Here is a 19,161-nt window from a genome sequence, read left to right as displayed (position 1 = left end):
GCAGGTGACTGGTGACTCCTGCTTGACTACAGCATGAGCCCTGCCAGGCTCGCCCAGTGATCGACGGTCATTCCTCATGTCAGTTATTCCCCTTTCTGTGTGTGCGCACTCTGTTATTCCTCCTTGAGTGAAATACTTTGCTTTTGTCCTCGCTGAAGTGTCTTTGGGAATTTTTTTCAGGCCCGAGCTCCAATTTTTTCAAGAGCAAGCTAAACGCCTGATTTTGGCATTGCTGTTTAAGAATTGTCTTGCTCAGACTCTGCTTGAGTTTCTCCATCTTCAAAATAGGTCTGACGCTAATTGCCCATTTGCAATGCATTTCCAGACGCGTGGCTGTAAAGTGCTATATGAAAAAAACAGTCATTGTTGTTATGAAACCTTCAGGAAAAAAAAAAATTAATAGATTCATATAACTCTATGGTCATTAAAACAAACCTTATGTGGATGGAAGAGACCAGAACTGAATCAACCTTGAGCAAACACAGCTTTTCACAATGAAACATAAACTGGTTTTAATCAGCAGTGCCAAATAAGTTTTATTTTCTGAGGTTTCTTTTTTCCCCCCATCTCCTTCTTACAATATTAGCAATTGCAGAAGAACACATTGGCCTGATGAAAAGAGGGGAACTTTGCCCGACTCCTGGTCTTAATGAATATCGTTTTTAAAAAATAACAACAAAATACTCTGCTTGGGCTGGCCAGGTCTCAAGTTGCTTTCAGCTACACTAGGATCTCAGCCAGCCTTCCTGAGTGTGTTATCCTGTGGTTAGAGCACCACTGTTTGTCCATAGATTTTGGACAAAGTTGGGTTTGAGCCCCATCAGAGAGGGCTGATGATCACCTCCTTGCATTCACTTCCTTTAGGGAAGTCACGCAGCAATTTTTCATTCTGCCTCCCCAAAGCGACTCCTATGTTTGTTTGGGAGACAGAAATAGCTTTCTGCTGAGAGGATGATGAGGTTACGCATCCTGAGCTGTCACGGTGAGTCAATAGCCCGGAGAGCTGGGGCTGCCTGCAAGGCAAGGGGTGGGAAACACCCTTGGAGGGGAGTCCTGTGCTGTCCACCTCATCTCTGCCTGCCCTCCGGACCTCTCTGCAGCAGGACACCTTCCACACAGGGATGTTCTTGTTGCTTTCTAAGTGCCCTGGCCTCTCTATGAGGTTGACAGCTTGATCCTGAAAAGGCCACCGTCCCTACCTTTCACCATCATGAGACAGCCTGCAACTGGAAAAGGACAGGAGAGCTAACGTTCATTACGGTAACAACATCCATCTGTCTGTCCACCCCTTTGCCTCTCCTCCATCCAGACTTTAGACTCTCCATAGACCTTGCCACCATCTGCCTAACGACTGGGATGCTGGAGGCTGGGGTTGTCAAATACTTACAGATAGTTACCCCTGCACAAAGTTGACCCTGTGCTGATCACCCAGCATCGGAGACTTTCCATTTTCATAGATACCAGAGGACTTCAGTGTCCAAGGCAAAAAGCTATTGCAGAAGGTCATGTTGGCATCTTAATTCTTGACATGAAAGGTGCTAGCTGTAACTCACTGGTGGTGGGATTTGTCGAGAAGGAAAGGGGAACTTCCCTTCTCACTTTATCTTCCTTTGCTCGCACCAAATCCAAGCTCATCTCTGGGGTGAAGAAGGTGGAGACTTGTCATCTTGTGAGCTGTCAAGGAGGAAAAGCTGGGAGAAGATGGCCCAGTGATTAGCATCCTTGCTAAAGCACACCTAATCTTCAGTGAAAGCTGTGCTGTCTGCTTGCAAGTTCATTTGTGAGTACTAAATTTAGTGACGTGTCCTGCAATGACATACATGGAAGAGGGCTTTTGGATGAGTCAGTCTCATTCCTGCATGGGAAACTTCCAGTCTATGCTACTTTCACTGCAACTGGAATAAATGAGCACCCTCCTGGTGATGCCATCAGATCATGTAAGCACCAGCCAGAGCTGGAAATGTGCAGGTTCTTGGTAGCTGTAGGAGCATAAGATTGTGTAACTCACTGGCAAAATTGTGTGTATCTATCTGCAATCTATTGTCTCCTGCTAACAGGTTTAGGTGCAGATCAGTAATGGTATTTAATCACCTGCCTCTTTGTCGTTACATTGGTATGTAGACATTTAATTATATTTTGTCCTCAGCTAAGCTAGGTCCACCATTTTTCATTTGTCACTGGCAAAGACTGTGCACAAATATGTGTAGTAACTTCTAAGCAACTGCCAGTTCCTGCTGATGCTGGGACCTTCATATTTTGGCTCTGCTGACCAATGTATATCTGCCGAAGTTGGTGATCTTGCATTCAAATTCAACCCAGTTCATAAAAATGTTAGTCATTGCACTGTCAACAAAGACTTTCAAACAGTAATGGCAGTGCCCTGAAGGAATTTCCTTCTAATGTTGCTTGAGATGATGAGAATGACTCGTAAAAGCTAGAAGCCTCCAGATTCTTTGACCAGGCGGTGCGTCCTGCTGGTGCTCTGAGGGTCTCACACTTGGGTGAGACTTTGTGTCCCATCAACCCAAAGTATGAGTGAGTGGGTGGTGACTTGGCTAGGCTGAGGAAAAGAGACAAGGGGATAGCAGAGACCAAGAGTGGAACCGATGATGTATCAGTGGGATGAGCTCTGGAGTTTGCAAGCAAAAGGCGTATTCTTCTCTTCATCATTTCTGCATGGACTTTTAAAAATTTTTTGTTTTATGGCACTTCTGCAGATGTCAGTGCAGGAATACAGTCCTGTCACTGAGGACAGGGTGGCAGGCTATCATGTCCTATCCCAGTTTTCTGTGGTAGCACTGAGCAGATTCCCCAGCGATCAGAGAAGCACAGTGATGCACACGTGTCTGTTGGCTGGTTTCAGTTCTCGGTAGCTCTGCTGGAGCGTGGCTAACAGGTGAGCCGAAGAGAAAGGTGTAAGAGAGGCACTGCACAAATGCTGAATAAAGGAGTGTCTCCTTGCGAAAAAAATGTGCAGCCTGATGAGACAGGGATGGGGCAGGCAGCGAGGAGCAGCACAACCCAATCCTGTACCCTTCCCACTGACTCTCTTCAAGGAGGTCCATCCAGTGCTCTTGAACCGCTACGGATGATAGTCTCACGTGTAGACATTTCTCCGTATGAGCTCGTGAATGTGAAGCTTCAGCAGTGCATCACCAGAGACAAATCCTCGAGGCAGCTGGTCGCATCAGCCAGCCTCTCCACTGCGTTTGTCACAAATCAAGTTATTACACGCTGCATCCAGCGTGACTCCGGCGTTACTCACCGTGTTTACTTTCCATCCAACTCCCTGCTTCTGCAGCGCAGAACCAGTCGTGCCAGCTAACCAATGCCATCTCAATGGTGTGGAATGGACTTCTTATGGGCTAGATATGCTTGGTCAGGTAAGTCCTTCCCGAGGGGTATAATTAGAGATCACCACACCCGCCTTACACATGTTGAGCTTGACAAGGCTTGTTGGGCTGCAAACCCCCCCCCAGTCGCACAAGTGAGCAGCCTGCAGTGAAGTCCGCCCAGAGGGCTGGCTCTTCCATCGCTGTGGTGCATCGCCTTGTGCCAAAGCCACGGGCTGGAGACGCCTGCCTGTGGGGTTGCACACCACAGTCGTGACAGCCAGCTGGGCCACGCTCACAACTCATTCCCATTCGCTCGCTGCTCACGTGTTGCAACTAACATGCGCTTGGAGGGCGACTTGTAGCGCTCTGCTATGAAATATTACTAGGGGGAAAATACCCTTCTCCTTGCACAATTAGTTTGGCCATGAATGTTTTCTGTTAAAAAAATCCATCTCTCCAAACTGAAGATATTTTGCTTTTTTTCCATTGCTGCAGCTTCCTCCCATTTTCCAGTAGCATAAATAGAAATGGATATTTTTTTTTTAGCTTTAGATCCTTATTTTGTGAAAAGACAAAAAGAAATGACAAAAAGGTAAATGCACCTGGCAAAACCTTCACTTATTAAAAAAAAAAAAAGTCATCCAACTTGGAAGGACATTTCCAAGAAAATATGAGAAAATGTAAGATCAGCTCTATTTGAGAAGGACTTGCCTTCTTTAATCGACAAGTGGCAGAGAGGAAACCATTGTTCTTAAACACAGCCCAAACCTGCAGCTTATAAACTTCCTGTTGATCTCAGGCTTGTGGTCCCTGTTTCTTTTTGCTTTTAATTTTCAAATATTTTTTCCCCCCTTTTTATTGTCATGCCTGACTCCTTTTCTTTCTCGTGTAGGAGGTCACCTTTTCAAAAATGAGCTTCTGTCATTTCACATCCAGAGCCAGTGTCCTTGCACCATCATCAGGATACTCCAGTGCACAGAGGCTGCTGTCTGTGAGCTCTTTATGCAACTTTCTCTGAAGTACCTGGTCCAGGCCACACAGATACCTGGGCTGATGCAAGCTGGAATTACACGTTTCTAGGTCAAACATCTCAGAACATCTCTGATCCTCCAGACAAAAAGCCCACAGCCTTCAAAAGGTGAGGAGGACACCTCCAGCTAAGCTCTCAGAGGGGAAAATAAATCCCATGTTTCCTTTTAATTGACTTTTTTTTAAGCTCTGGCCTTCCAAAAAAAAAATACAAATCAAACCGAACCCCAAACCCAAGGCGCATGTAGGTATGAAACAGAGCAGGATGTTAAATACACAACCTGCGTCAGCAAGGAGCTTGCTCTTAATCAACCATCCACCTGAAATACCTGGGGGCAAGGAAGGAGGCTGTGGGAACATGTTGCAACAGACTGGAGCCATCTCGGAGGCGAGGTGCCACACAAACGGCGAGCCGGAAGGGTGGCTTCAGAAGCCACTTGTTAAACACCTCCTGTTTGATCCCCGCGTAACAGCGCGCCAGAAGCAGGGTGAAAAAGTTAATTCCAAGAAAGTCCCCCTCCTCACTCCAGCAGGTTTATTATCCTAATTGACTTACGGCACTCGGTTCTACATTAGCCTGCTTGGAAATGTGATTGGCACTGGTAATTTTCCACTTTATGACATACTTTATAATAAATAATTAAAAAAATCATAAATAGCAGTGGTATTAGATCACTGGTGCTCATGAACTAGCCTTAGTTTAAAGTATGGTGTAGAAAAGAGGGGTTTTTTTGATGATGCATCCTTAAAAACGTGTCTGTGTTTCTCTTTTGCCATAATTAAATTATTGCTTATAAGAACTTTCGCTTGGTCAAAAAGAGAAAAAATCCCCAATTATAATAATTCCACTTCAGTGTTTTCCATAAGCTTCTGGCCAAGTTGGCCAATAACTAAGGCAAAAAGCAGGGAAAAAAAGGTATGTATTGTATACTCACTTAAAACTTGGCTAGAAATGACCTTTTATTGTCTAATTTTTTTTTCCATGCCCAACTTGGCTACTTGAGGCAAACTCATTGCCAAGTTTCTATAGTGTGTTATTTTCCTATGTGTTATATGTTCAAAAACATTTTGAAAAGCTGCCCTCCAAGCGTTCTGCAAAGGTTTTGCATGGACAAGGGCAGAGGAGCCTGGCTTTGATAGCGTTACCAATGAAGATGCTGGTGTTAAAAACGTCGATATGCTTGTTTTCTTTTTTTTTTTTTCTCTTTTTTTTCCCTTTTTTTTTTTTTCCCCCCCTCCTGTTCCCATGCAGCCCAACATGGCAAGGTCTCCAAATGGGCTGCGCTAACGGACACAGCCTTAGACAGCCATGTGATGTTAATATAAACCTCCTCTGTCAGCTTGGAGAGGCACCAGGAAATCGCCCGGGAATGCTCTTTGCGGCGCCTGTCTCTGCTCGATGCCACGCGGTGGCATTTGTCATGCGCACTCAGCCACAGCTCTCCGGAGGGCACCGACCCTCCTCCCTCCGTCTGGGTCACTGTAACGGGTGTTGTGTTGGGTCTGAGCCCATCGATGACTTTTTCATTAAAACCCCCAAACCAGTTCCTGTCATTCTGGCTCATCTGTAAGGATCCAGCCATGGCGTAAGTGATACTCGAGTCATGATAAAACAAGAAGTGCAGCTCTCTTACATTTCAAAGGTAATTTCTCTTTGAGTCCCTCATTAAAAACACCACACTGGAATAAATATAAAGACCAGGGGCTCAGGCATATTCTTAGTTGGGTTCATTTCGTTTTGGAAAGGAAGAAAAATGATTTTAAAGTTTGATGCAATTTTTTTTGTGGTCGTGCAGTTTGAGTTTGCATTTCACTGCATTTGCCTCAGAGACATGCTTCATTTCTTTTTCTTTTTTTTTTTTTTTTTAAAAATTTAATTTCATTTTCTGGTTTTTATGAAATCCTGCAATGTCTTTTTTTTTGTGGTGAGCTGCCATGGTGCTACCAGTGCATCTGAAATATTACAGGCAGAAAGACAGCCACTTGAAAGCAGTAACGAGGGCAAGTCTGTCCTAGCTTTTATTTCCTATATGTATTTTGTCCTATATAAAGTTATACAAAGGGTAAAGCTTTTCCTGATCCTGCAACTGGTTATAAAAATATTTAATTTTATTATGCAGCAGCACAAGCTGAATAAATCTGTAATACAGAGGTATAGGCTCTAGCTTTTGACCATAATTTAGAAATCCAGCTACAGAAAAGGAAATCAAAGTGAGATTTTCAAATGTGCACGTTTTCTCTCTGCGTCTTGTGATAGCAAACATCTTTTAAAACCCTACTCCAAATGATTTAGGAGCAAAAGTCCCACTAACTGAGATAGGAGCTTAAATCAGTCAAATGTGGCAGAAGGTGATTACATTCCTGATGGGTCCTTTTCCATTTTATGGATCATCCTATTTTCACATACTTATTTTCACTCTGATGTAGACAGGGTCACTCTTCGTTAGCGTGTTGGTAACTACGTGCATATTTAAGTCTGCTATGTGCACTGCTGGCATTTGTTGGGTTACTTAAATGTAGGTCAGATTAGAGAGGGCTTGGAAGAAAAGTGATGGAGACAAAATTGAGAGAGGAAAGGTCGTGTGCAGCACGAGGCACACAGATGGCTTATTATCACTAGGACCATGTGGCAGAATCCAAACTCATCTGACAGTCTGTTTTTATGATACAAAACTCTTTCAGGGACTGCTGAACCTCTGAAAGTATCTGGGTGCGTTCTGCATGACATTCGCACTTCGCTGACCTTGCAGAAGCCTTGGAGTAGTTGCAGTTTCAAATCTAGCTTTGCAAACTAAGAGGTTTAGCACGACGCTTGTGGTGGGATCGAGATCCAGCCCAACCTTTTGGTGTTTGCCAGGTCCATCAACCCAGACTCACCAGATTTCCATAGGTTTCCAGAGAGCAGATGGACATTTTGCGGGTCCCACCTTGCCCGGCATCTCTGCAGGAGTGAAAGCAACCCAACAGAGGCTCTGCTCTGTGGATCAGTCCTTACCTTTCTCCTGCTCAAAGACCATGCACAAAGCAAGAATCCAGTGACCGAAGGTTTTATGTTGGGACTAAATCCCCATGGATCAGACCATGAATAACACCTCCATCCCCTCCCAAATCTTCCAGGCCTGACCTTTCACAATCTCCATTTCCTGACCAATGACTCCAAAGAAAATAGTGCTGCTAGTTGGTATTTAATGGAAATCTGCGCAAAACTTGTCAAAATACACCACCGTGCCTGTCAGATGCCTGGGACAAGACCTCTACAGTAGTTTCCAGAAACCCAGCGCAATTACTTACATTTTAAATTATCTTTAATTGTTGCATGTGAGCTACAGAAACATTTTTCCCCACTCTGAAGCAAGACCTCACTATTAAGAGTCACCCCATAATTGCAGCTTTAATGGGGGGACCGCAGCAGGTCAGCCGCGAAGGTTAGCGCAGGGCGCAGCAAGGCAGGAGTGGCTGCTGAACGCCAGTAAGTGGAAGTGACACATCACAATGGTCCCATCAATTATGGAGTGGCAGTTTGGAGTGTAAACTTTTTAGTGAATCTAATTACCTCGCCAGATGTTTTAATCCAATCTCCTCGCCCCTCCTCTGCCATCAAATATGACATTGTTTTTTGAGTTCCTGATTTGAAAAAGTCACCTTAACAGAGTCTAGAATAAACTTGTTGAGTTTTCTTTTGCAGGAACTGAGCATCCTTTTGCTATCTGAGGGATTATTCAGGTTCATGTGCGACTCAGTACTCGTGGGGATTGCACTGAAGTGGAATGAATGCGCTCATGAATTGATGAGGGTGTCACGAAGGGTGCAAGACTGATGAAAAATAGATGAGAGATGGTGTAAATGTGCTCAAGAGCTGAATGACAACTGTTAGCCCGGCAATGCCGAATTTAAGCAGGCCCTGTCAATAGCATTAAAGATGCTGCACCAGATTTTCCAAGGCTGTTTGCAAATTGACCTAATGTTCCTGTTGACACAAAACCTTGAAAGCGTGGCAAAAAGCAGCATTGCTGAACGCTCCTGATCCGCTCACAGATTGCAGTCAGAAGTCAGCATGAAAGAAAATACTTGCCTACGCATACAGGAGAGGGGAAAATAGTGAATTAACTGTGCACATAGATGCATGCTATTACTTTCCAGAAGTGTAGAGCAGGGAAGGAACCTACAAGCATCGGGAGGAGATTCCTCATCATTCAGTGAACTGTGGGGTTTGGTTTGGTGGAAATCTGGGTGTGCACATGCAGCACGTTGATCAGCGTTCAGCCTTGACTGCCATGCATGGAAAAAGTCTCTGTCTTTGACAACTTAAAACCCTAACACAAAAAAACCCCACCAAAACCAATCCAAATCAGAGGAGTCTCAAACTATTCTTTGTTAGCACTCCAGTTGAGCAATTTGATGGTCTTTATGTTCACCAGCTTGACACGTTAAGTGTTGCTCTGCTTCCCTTCTTGCCTTGTCCTGTTCCCCGGTAAGAGACCATTCAGACTTGTACCAGGCACGACGTTAGTGGCAGGCTCTCGGGATGGAAACATGCAGAGCAAACAATGAAACAAGGCTGTTTATAAAGCTTTCAACACATTAGGCAGTGGAGACGAGCCCAAGTTTCCATGTAAAGGCCTGAGTGAACAAGAATGATGTGAAACACATGGAAAATATGGAAAATGTGGAATAAGTAATAAAATTATAAATAAAACAAATACAATAAATTGGGAATGCAGTTTTACTCGTAATGATTTGTGTTCCTAGTAACTCAAGACTCCCTCACCTTTGGAAAATCGCATGTTTTTCCAGCGGGGGAGCTGACTGCAGGTAACAGGCCTGACAGGCCGTGCGGTGGGTTGGATCATTGAATGGCTCAAGCGTTCAGCAGGGACTGCTGCAGCCTTGTGTAAGCCCTTTCTCTGACAGTGACTTGCATCATGATCTCAGGAAAAAAAAAAAATCACTTAATCAAGTGGCGACTAGTGTTAGTGCAAGAATTTTGGCCACAAACGAATCTTGGCTTGTTCTGGGTAGAGAGATCTGCCTGGTGGAGTTACCCAGATGCGTTGCGCTGGGTTTGCTTTTTTTCCCTGGGTTTTCTTCATTATTATGACAGCACTTCATGTGCTTCCCTCCGTGAGTGTGCTCTCCCAGTGATACCCAGTGGGTATACTGGTGGGATGGGGACTCCAGTTTGTCATTGCCACGAAAGCTGGCAGGTACCGCTGGATCTCACTGAGGGGTTGTCTGAAAAACCTCTGCTTTTGTAAAACGCCTGCACAGAGGCTCCCTTTAACAACTTCAGTATCTTTTCAGCTCCAGAAAGGAATGCTCAAAAGCCAACTCTGAAAAAAATAAAACTAAAGTGCTTGTCTGCTTTAACCACTGCTGATGCTCTGAGATTAACAATAGCTCGAGTTATAGAAGCAGCTTATCAAATACACGAGTCATGGCTTGTATTCGTAACTAGTCAAAGGTCTGTTGGAGCCCAGGGGCCAGCACGGTTAAGGGCACCTGTAGCAAAAGCCATAGGACAGAAAGAGTGATGGAGCTGGACTTGGCTGCCTCTGACCCTTTGTCCCAATTAATTAGGGACCGATCTATTGCGAATGGCTTTGGTACAAGGCAAGAAGAAGCCTTAAATTCATCACTTTCAGACGGAAGAATTTATATCCAAATGGACCATCTAAGAGGGCAGTAGAAGCCCAGAGGAGTGAAGCAACTTCCCCAAAGTCATTATGAGACCCAAAGTGTGCACACGAAGCACGGTGCCATGGTCCGAGATGACTGAATGACGAATTATATGAAACTGTCCCTTTGCTGTATGTCAATAGCTTGGAAAAGTTCCCTTTGATACCACGGTGATGATTTGTTTTGCTGTGCTAGCAATAAAAGAAAAAAAATAAGGGGGAGAGGGTACGAGCAGCGTATGAATTGCAGCTATTCTTCAAGGTGAAAGATCTGAATTTCCATTTCCCTGTGCCATTAGGACTGATATGGGTCTGACTGGCCAGTATATGGTGAAAAAGTCCCTCCGTGTGCCAGTATTGAAAACTGTTTGTGCATTAGTTGGAGTCTTTGCCAGTGAAGTAATATCGTTCCCTTTGTTTATTATATTGAAACTCGATAAAAGAAAGCGTCGGAGAGGGGAAAAAAATAAGTTTGCGGTGTGAAATGAATGTTCTCGTCTGGGCTCCAGGATGCAGCCGTGAGTAACGTCTGTGGCATCGCCGGGCGTCCTACTGCAAAAATCAAGTTATTGTGCTGCAGCTGTCATCTGGGGGTGTGCTGGGAGGGGGACAGGCCGTGCTTTGCCAAGGGACCCCCACACTCCATCCGGGGGCATTCAGGGCCATTCCTCCTGGGGGGTTGACCATGGCATAGACTCCGTAAGTAACTCCAGATCTAGATGCTCCAAACTGTTATTCCTGAAAAAGGCAGACCCATGCAAGCATTTTTCGAAGCCCAGCATTATCTCGGTGCTCCAGCATTCAGGAGAGGTTCCACTCCTCTAGTCTCTGCAGTTGTGACTGCAGGTTGGAGCTCTTTCTGGGTCCAAAGCTAGCTTTGCTGCATTGATAAGTAGCAGGAAAGACCTCAACCAAATGAAGTGTCCTTTTCAAATGAGACTCTGCGTTGCCAATGTGCTTGCAACAGGGAGCCCTTTACAATATAGTGGCAAGAAATTACTTTAAAATACAAAATCAAAGCAAAACCAAAGCAAAATCGAACGAACCTCCCCCAAGCCCACAAGGTCCCTGTACCAAAAAGGGTATAAAAAAAATCTCACATGGCTAAAGTGCTGTGAGATTCCAAAAGTATTAAGCAACATCAATTTGTAAAGGGGAGGAAAAGTGTTAGTCAGATGGTAGATGTTTTGGGCCAGTCCTCACAGTTTTATTTCACATCTGTAAGCGTTTGCGTTGAAGGCTCTTACTCTACAACAGGGGACCTAGATGTTCATGCACTAGGAACTGTAATAATAACACCAGCAATAACACCAGTAGGAATATTGGCACCCACCTCACCCAGCTCAGTACACACATCACTGGGCTATCGGGCTACGTTGATTTTTACCTGGGCAACTGTAACGTGTGAGGGTGAACTCCTGCAGCAGAAAGGCAGCGGCAGCGCGGTACGGCATGGCTGTCTCTCACTTTCCAGAGCCTGAGCTGACACAGCTCTGGGAGGGAACAGCCAGTCCTTGTATTGCTTCGGGTCCAGGACCAGTCCAGCACCTTCAATATTACCAGCACACTCTTTCAAGATTTTTTTTTTTTTTCCCTGGGAAAAAGGCATTGGCTAGATGAATCAAAATAATAAAAGTTCATTTGAAAATGAGGATCCTTCCTGTTTGGTTTTCAGTTTTCAGAACTTCAGAGGGTATTTCAGATCATAGTTTCTGGTATCTGTGTAACAAGACCGTTAGAAGCAGCTCGGGTGTAAGTGAAATTTGAGATTCACATGACTCCAAAAGCTGGGGTTTTACAAAACAAGAAAATTAACCTCCCTCTGCCCCAACTTACATCGTGGCAGTTTGTAATACAGAAATAACATTGCTTTCCTGCAATGCTGCAACTATTCAGCCGGTCCCTCCCTTCTCTCCTATACTGCTCTGTAGGTTAGGTGTCTATCCTTTTCCTGTTGAGATGGAGGCTGTGATAAAACGATACCCCGTCAATTTAATATAAAAAAATAAAAGAATATTAAAGATAAAGATTCCGTTCTGGTATCATATAGCTGCAGCTTGGTAAAGTTCAAGAACAGGGCATCATAAGGGTTAAAGGAAGAACGATTCACCCCTTTTGAGTGTGTGAGCATGTGCACAAGTGCTCAATGTCTTCGCTAGCAAGCAACACATACACACAGACACCCACGTGCTCAGCATGCTCCAGGTCACTCTGATTTCAGGAGACTTATTAGCTTTACAGTGTTAATGGAAACCAGTCTCCAACGCGGGGTGGAGCGGTGAGGTGAACCAGGAGGCCGGGATGGGGAATTTGCTCTCCGAGGTGTCGAGTACTAAAAGTGGCAGCAACTTCTGACAGTTCCTGAAGACAGCCTTATTGTGGCTCACTCGGTTTCTGGGCTGAGATGCCTGTGAGCAGAGCTCGAGAGCAGCCCCTAATGCTGCGGAAAGACCTTCCCTCCCGCGGCAGATGCTCCCTCCCCTCCCTGGGGAGCAGCATTAAAAAGATCAGCTCACTGGGTTTTTGGATCGAAAGACAAATACATGTTTCCACCCAGCCTTTGAAATGGGTTCGTGGGGGTATTCTCCTCCTAATCTACAGCCCCTCAACATACAGCCCAAGTTGCTGTATGGGGTGTTGGGGCAGCAATGGCTTCTGTGCCAAGAGAGCCCAGAGAGGCTGGGTTAAGCCTCTCTCACTCGCTCTGCCTCCTAACCCCAGCAGCCCCTGTGATTTTCCGTCTTGGCATGTGTGACCTGGGGTTGCTCCCCACCCTTTGCACCTGCGGCTGCTGCCAAGTCCCTCCAGGCAAACCCTCAGCCCCGTTCTCTGCTTCCCTCCACAGCTTTGGGGCTGCGGCAGAGCTGCCTGCGCAGGGCAAAACCAGGGGACCCGTCCCGGAGCAGCTGTTTAATGCACTGTGCGGTAACCGGGGACAGTTACAGGGTGACGCCTGTGGCAAAATGCTCATCTGCTACGCATCGAGGTCTTTATGCTTTTAAGCCTCTTTGCTCTGACAAGTCTCACAATTAAAAGGACCTCTGAGGTGTTGCCAGTGCCATGTACTGGCTAGTCCTCGGCCACCACTAAAAGCTAAACCTCCAGCCCAACTCCAGGAGTCACAAATAGCCTTATAGTACTCATATGTGAGACAAGAGGGGGTGTGGCATGATAAAATGAAGAAAGGCATTGTCCCCTGCTTGCAGCTCTGCAGTGCAGACCAGCAGCCTTGTGTCCCAAAATCGCTGCTCCACAGCTGAGCTCTGCAGACCCACCCCCCCTCTTCCAGAAACATCTTCTCCCTCCTGCCTCCATGTCCTCCTCCCTTGCTCAACATCCCAGGAAGGATGGCTCCAGCTTCTGGTAGGAGATCTCCAGCAGGGATTCAGCAGCAGAATTGCCCTCCGCTACAGCCACGTGGGAGCTTGCGTAATGTTCTAGCACTATCAGTCACATCACTCATATTTACTTCTTTTGGCCGATTCTCTGCCTGCCAAATAAATTTGCAGCTGCAGAGGCTGAGCTGTAGTAGAAAGCTGAAGGATTTACTTCCAGCTTTTGAAAGGTTTATAACCGAGAAATGTCAAGTTGCACAGATTCTGCTGCTAGAGAGGTGTCCTCCTCCAGTTCCACCCCCAGATGCTGCTGGGTTAAGGGCAATATTGCATTGTGGATCACATTCAGCTGCTCCTCTCATCTGCAGAGACAAATTCCCTCTTAAACAGTAATTCAGGGTCAGAAGTTGTTGCTAGTGCTGCAGCAGAGAGTGGTTCATCGCTGCATGCACAGCACAGACACCTCACGGGCGCTGTTTGAAGATGAGTTGGGATGAAAAAATCCTCCATGCGTTATTCCCAGCCATCCCTGTCATCTCTGCTCTGTTAACTCTGGGACTGGCCCAAACATCTTCACTACAAATACGTGTGTTGGGGGGGAGAAGGCTCACCCTCACCAGCACCCGCTGCAGCGAGGCACTCCGGACTGCTTTCATTTGGCTAAAAAAGGGTCATTCTGTACAGCTTTCCAATTCATAAAAGGGGAATTATGAATTGTTTGTCTGTGTCTGATTTATTATCAAGAGGGGGAGGCTGTGGTTTTGCGGGTAGCTGAAGCAAGCAGGACCAGGCCCTTGGATGAGACACTGCCTTCCCTGCGCTGCGGTATTTAGCACCGGGTACTTGTGTCACCGCAACTGCTACAGCCTCTGGTTCATTGACTCGCCCTGTTTGGCTCAATGCTACACTGAAAAAAAACAACCTCAAACCCCATAAAACCAGAGCAAGACAGTGGCATAGACAGCATATAAACAGGGTATAAAAAGCAGAGAGCTGGGGAGGGAGGAGGTGCCTGAAGAGCAAGGAGTTTGCCAAAAGAGAGGAAGAAGATGTGGCTGAGCACGATGGAGATCTTGGGTATCTTCACCACCCTCAGCATCACCACCTGTGAACAAATGCCCCATAGTTTTGTCTGTCTGGAAGATGTCAGGTGGGATGAAAGGCATGTTTCTCACCCCTTAGTCTGTGTGCCTTCAGCTCTGTAGGTTTCCCAGTGTTGCTTTGTACCTGGGAAACCACAAGATAACTTCTAGATTTAACCCCCATGGTTCGATGATGTATGGCACAGATTCACAGTAAGAGCAATGAAATCGCTGAGTTTGCTTGTCCCCAAATGCTTCACTGTCCTCCCGCTGTCCCGGGGGAGTCTCCTGGCTATGGGACCTGGGGACACTTGAAGCAAGCAGGGTGTGGAAGGGAGCTGCTCCCTTGGTTTCTCTTAAACCACGCTCAAGATGGTGTTGGATGCTCTCCCCATCCTTCAGGACGCCAGCCCTCTCTCAAGCTGTCTTTCTTTAAGCAGTTGGTGCTTCACAGATTACTTCCAGGCCCATGGAGGGTAGAAAGTCTTTTACCTCCTCTGGCCCTGAGACTGTTCCAACAGCTGTAACTATTTCATTTTTAATTTACTCGATACAACTTGCCTCTGCTTAATCCATCAGGACAAGTTTGAGGGTTCCTGACCCATAAATCCAGAGTGGGGAGGGTGGTGGGGCTTCCAGAGGGAGGGAAGAGAAGGGGGAAAAAATAAAGGGAAAGAAAAAAATGCAAAGGATCTTGAAAAATTGTATTTAAATCGCAGCCAAATGTATTTTCCTAGCTTACTGCGATGTGCAAGGCTAGACCCAGCAAAACAGGCAGGTCTCACCTCAGTGCTTGGGGTTGAGGCAAGACCTTTGGTGACATACTCCTCTCATGGTGACATATTCCGTGGTGACATACTCCACCACACTTAACTTTTTTAACAGCTTAAACCACCTAAATTTGTCCGGAATGGACCTCAACTCTTTTTCCAGCTAACCAGCTCCTTTTGTTTAACACAAACACTAAAGAGGAAAAACTGCTTTGCATCTTCTTTAGATAAATACACACCAATAGGTTTTACATGATGAACTTTTAAAGGCAAAACCTCCCCTCCTTCAGGTGCCACTTTCCCTCCATTGCCACTCTTGAAGGCTCTTTTTTGGGTGGGTGGTAGGACTGCTCTAAATCAATCAGTTGACATTAGGCTAATGTCTAATTAGCCATGGATGGGCATGTGCTTTGATTATAGGAAGAACCTCCGGCAATGACTTGTGTTTTTAAGGCCCACTTCTGCATGCATCAATCATCTTTTGACATGCAGAGCAGGAGGGAAGAAAAATAAGCTGCAATAAAAAAAAAAAGGAATTCTAAAGAGAGGATTCTGAAATATTAATGTGCACATGAGTGTGTATAACCATATGGCTCCACCGCCGTTACTGCTGACATGAACACACTCTTGTACATTGGCATTAACAGCGAGAGTTTCTCTGGCCTCGGAAGAAGTCCTAGAAATAAATTTTTCCTTTATCACCCTCTGTGATTTTAAGCAAGGAGAGAGGTTTCTTTTTTTAGGGGGAGAAAGGTGAGATGCACCACCCCAGGGAGACTTGATACTACTGAAGCTCTTTTAAGCAGAGCTAAACAGACATGTCCCGTCAGTGTAAATGCATCTCTGGGCGACGTAAAATCAGGCTGCACTACCTACTCCTGCTGCCGCCGTGTCTGAGGGCCACGAGAGGCCATGGGTCTCCCTTTCTCCGGCTCTTTTCCAATAGCCGGGTACTCATGAGGCTGAGTTTCCCTTTGGGCTACTGGGCATTTTCTTTTCTCCCCAAACCAGGTCTTATTTTGCCATGCTGAGGGTCATTTTTCTGCTTTTCTCGTTGCACACAACAATTTACCAAGGCTTTGCCGTGTGTGTGTGTGCTTGCTGCTCTCTCACTAGCTCCATCTCCCCCTGCCTCTCGTCACTCTCTGCCTCCGGAGGCTGCCCAAGTGTGGGCAGCAACGCTGCGGAGACAACACCGATGCCAAGTGAGAACGCTTCAAGTTGGAGAATTTTTCTGCCTCAAAACCAAAATAAAACCCTCTTCAAAACCCAGTGTCTCCATTTCTCCCTTGAATTGTTTCGCTTCAGCCGGTGTAACAATGCTGCAGTCTATTGGGAAAGACAAGAGGGATTTTTTTAGAATTACATGTCGATATAGAAACCGTATAGGAAAGGTTCTAATTATAACTATTAAACTCAGAGAATAAAGGGATACAGTATTCCTAGCTCGCTCAGCGGTTAGGAGTTACGCAATACTTTCTGTGCTTTAAAATGTGTGGCAAACGATGTGATTTTTTTTAAAGGAACAATTATTTTTATTTTATTAAACTCGCCCTCAGCATTGTTCTGCTCTGGGTGATTGACTTTGCCTCTTTCCTGAAACTTTCTGTGCAGTGCAGATGGGGAAGAGGTTTTTGTGAGACATGCCAGAGGTGTACTTTAAATAATAATAACAATAATAATAATGCTAGTAATAACGAACCTCCTCTGATGTGCAGACTGATTCCTTTATTCCTGGCTCCACCTGTAATTCTCTGAGAACACATTTTTAAATTGCTGGGTGATGATTATCCAGGGATTAGCATGGTGGCTTGACTGCTTGTCAAAGCCTTAAAATAATACACAGATTAAAATAATTCAATTAGCTCATCAATAATGAAGCAGATGATTTCAAAGCCCACGTAACATTTAATGGGAAAAAATCTACACTGGGTAATGAGAAGGGAGAGATTTTCTAAATGATCTCATGATATCGGTCTCAATCTCAGCTTGGTCTGATTTCTGCGGAAAGATTTATAATACCTGTAGCTCTCAATCACATTTCAGAAGCTCATCAGGCTGGCAATCTCATTTAGCACACACATGTATTGGACATTTAGAGATAAATGTAATAACTAAATATAATAGAGCCGATCACTCAAAGCGAGCAGCTTGCTCCCCTTCAGAAAAACCCCAACCACCTTTGAAAGGGAACGATTAAACAAACAAACGAAACAAATCAAAGTTTTCCACTGAAACTTACTCATCAAACCTCGAACTCCTCCCCGCCTTGTGGCAACTGAAAGCAGCCAGGGACTAGGCCTGGAGAAAGAGGAGTAGCTGGGGAAGGCAGTGCTCAGCTCAGACCTCTTCTGGGGAAAAAACACACATGTTTTCCCAAGGGGAAAAAATACATCAAAAGAAGCAAGCACCAGGGCTGTAAGTGCTCTTAGCATTAAAAATAAAGCAGAGAATAAAAAGGAAAAGATGCTGAAAACACAGATAAATGGGTACCTGAGTCACGTGCCGGACACAAGGACATCACTCTGTTGACTCCTAGGAAATAATTCAGTAAAGAAGCAAGTGAGCAGTGGGCACCCACGTACCCTCACTCTAGATGTGGCTTCCTGAGCTCTCCCTAGGGGTTTTGCTGCCCTGGACTCCAGAAAATGCCCGTTGACCTCTGGCAGCTACACGTGTAAATCCCTGAAAGCCTGAGCCCACTGGCATGGTACGAGCTGGGCTCCACGTGAACTCGACCCACCTGAATTCAGCTGGTGCCTCTGAAAGTCTTGCCCCAAGCTGAGGGCTAACCAGCCTGCCCTGCACCAGTAACGGGGCTGGAGGAGCGACGGCTGGGCATAGGGTAGGCTGGCTGAGAAGACGACCTCAGTTTCTTGAGGGACTAACCACATGCTGAAGGCAGAGAGAACTAAAAAACAACAACAAAAAGAGCACTATGTATTCAGAGAAGTTGTGATGCAGGGAAAGGGTTTGATTTCTGTGTTAATATTCCTCGGTGTAACACTAATATTACAGAGCATCAGTTTATATATTATATTACATTATATTATATTATATTATATTAATCTACTCTATCATATATCATGTCATATCACATCATATACAGAAGAATGCCAATATAGTCTTAATCCCTCCGATCAGGACTCCCAGAGACAGAGGGCTGCTTTTTCTTTAGATACACTGCAAAGGAAGAATTTTTTTTTTTTTGAAGTACCATCACGCTGCTCTAAGCAGTTCCTTGTCTTGCAGCTCGTCTGCAGGGAGGACTGCTGCCCAGCGGTTAGTGTCTGGATATGAGTGAAGACACCTGGATTATGTTAATGTTACCGCCACTGACTTACGGCTGACAGCTCTAACCTGGGAGAACAGCTCTTCTAAGTGCTTGTTGTCAGAGGCTGAGTTACTGTTAAAGAGATTTTCCAACAAGGGTTTAAAACAAACAGAGAACAGAGAGGCTTTATCAGATGACAATAAAATCCAGAGGAATGAGCCCGTGGTAGAGCCCAGCTCTCGCATGTCGTGCATGTTCTCACCTACGGAGGACATGGAGGAGGAGGTCAAGGTGATGGGCACCTTGAGTTAACAACTACCCTGTGGGCATCTAGGAGAGACTGAAAGGTATTTGTGGAGGCAGAACAGAGAAACCAGGGACACCCGTGAGTCCTCGCAGCCACGCGAGTGGCTCTGGATCTGCTTCGTGTGTTGATTCACAGCTTGGAAGAAGGTCCCAAACCACAAATCCTGCAGTGAACCACTGTACCAAGCTCATTTACTCAGACTTCACACAGGGAGTTAGGCTTTTTGTCCATTATTCTATTTATTACCAGACGTGAAAATAATAACTCCTTCAGCTGAGGCTACACAACCACAATCGGTCAATTCAGTCCATGGCATAGACGTTCTCCTGGACTCCCTTCTGACTTCAAACTTTC

The sequence above is a fragment of the Leptosomus discolor genome, chromosome 15, assembly GCF_034619465.1.
Source record: "Leptosomus discolor isolate bLepDis1 chromosome 15, bLepDis1.hap2, whole genome shotgun sequence".
NCBI lineage: Eukaryota > Metazoa > Chordata > Aves > Leptosomiformes > Leptosomidae > Leptosomus > Leptosomus discolor.
This window is presented reverse-complemented; position numbering follows the sequence as displayed.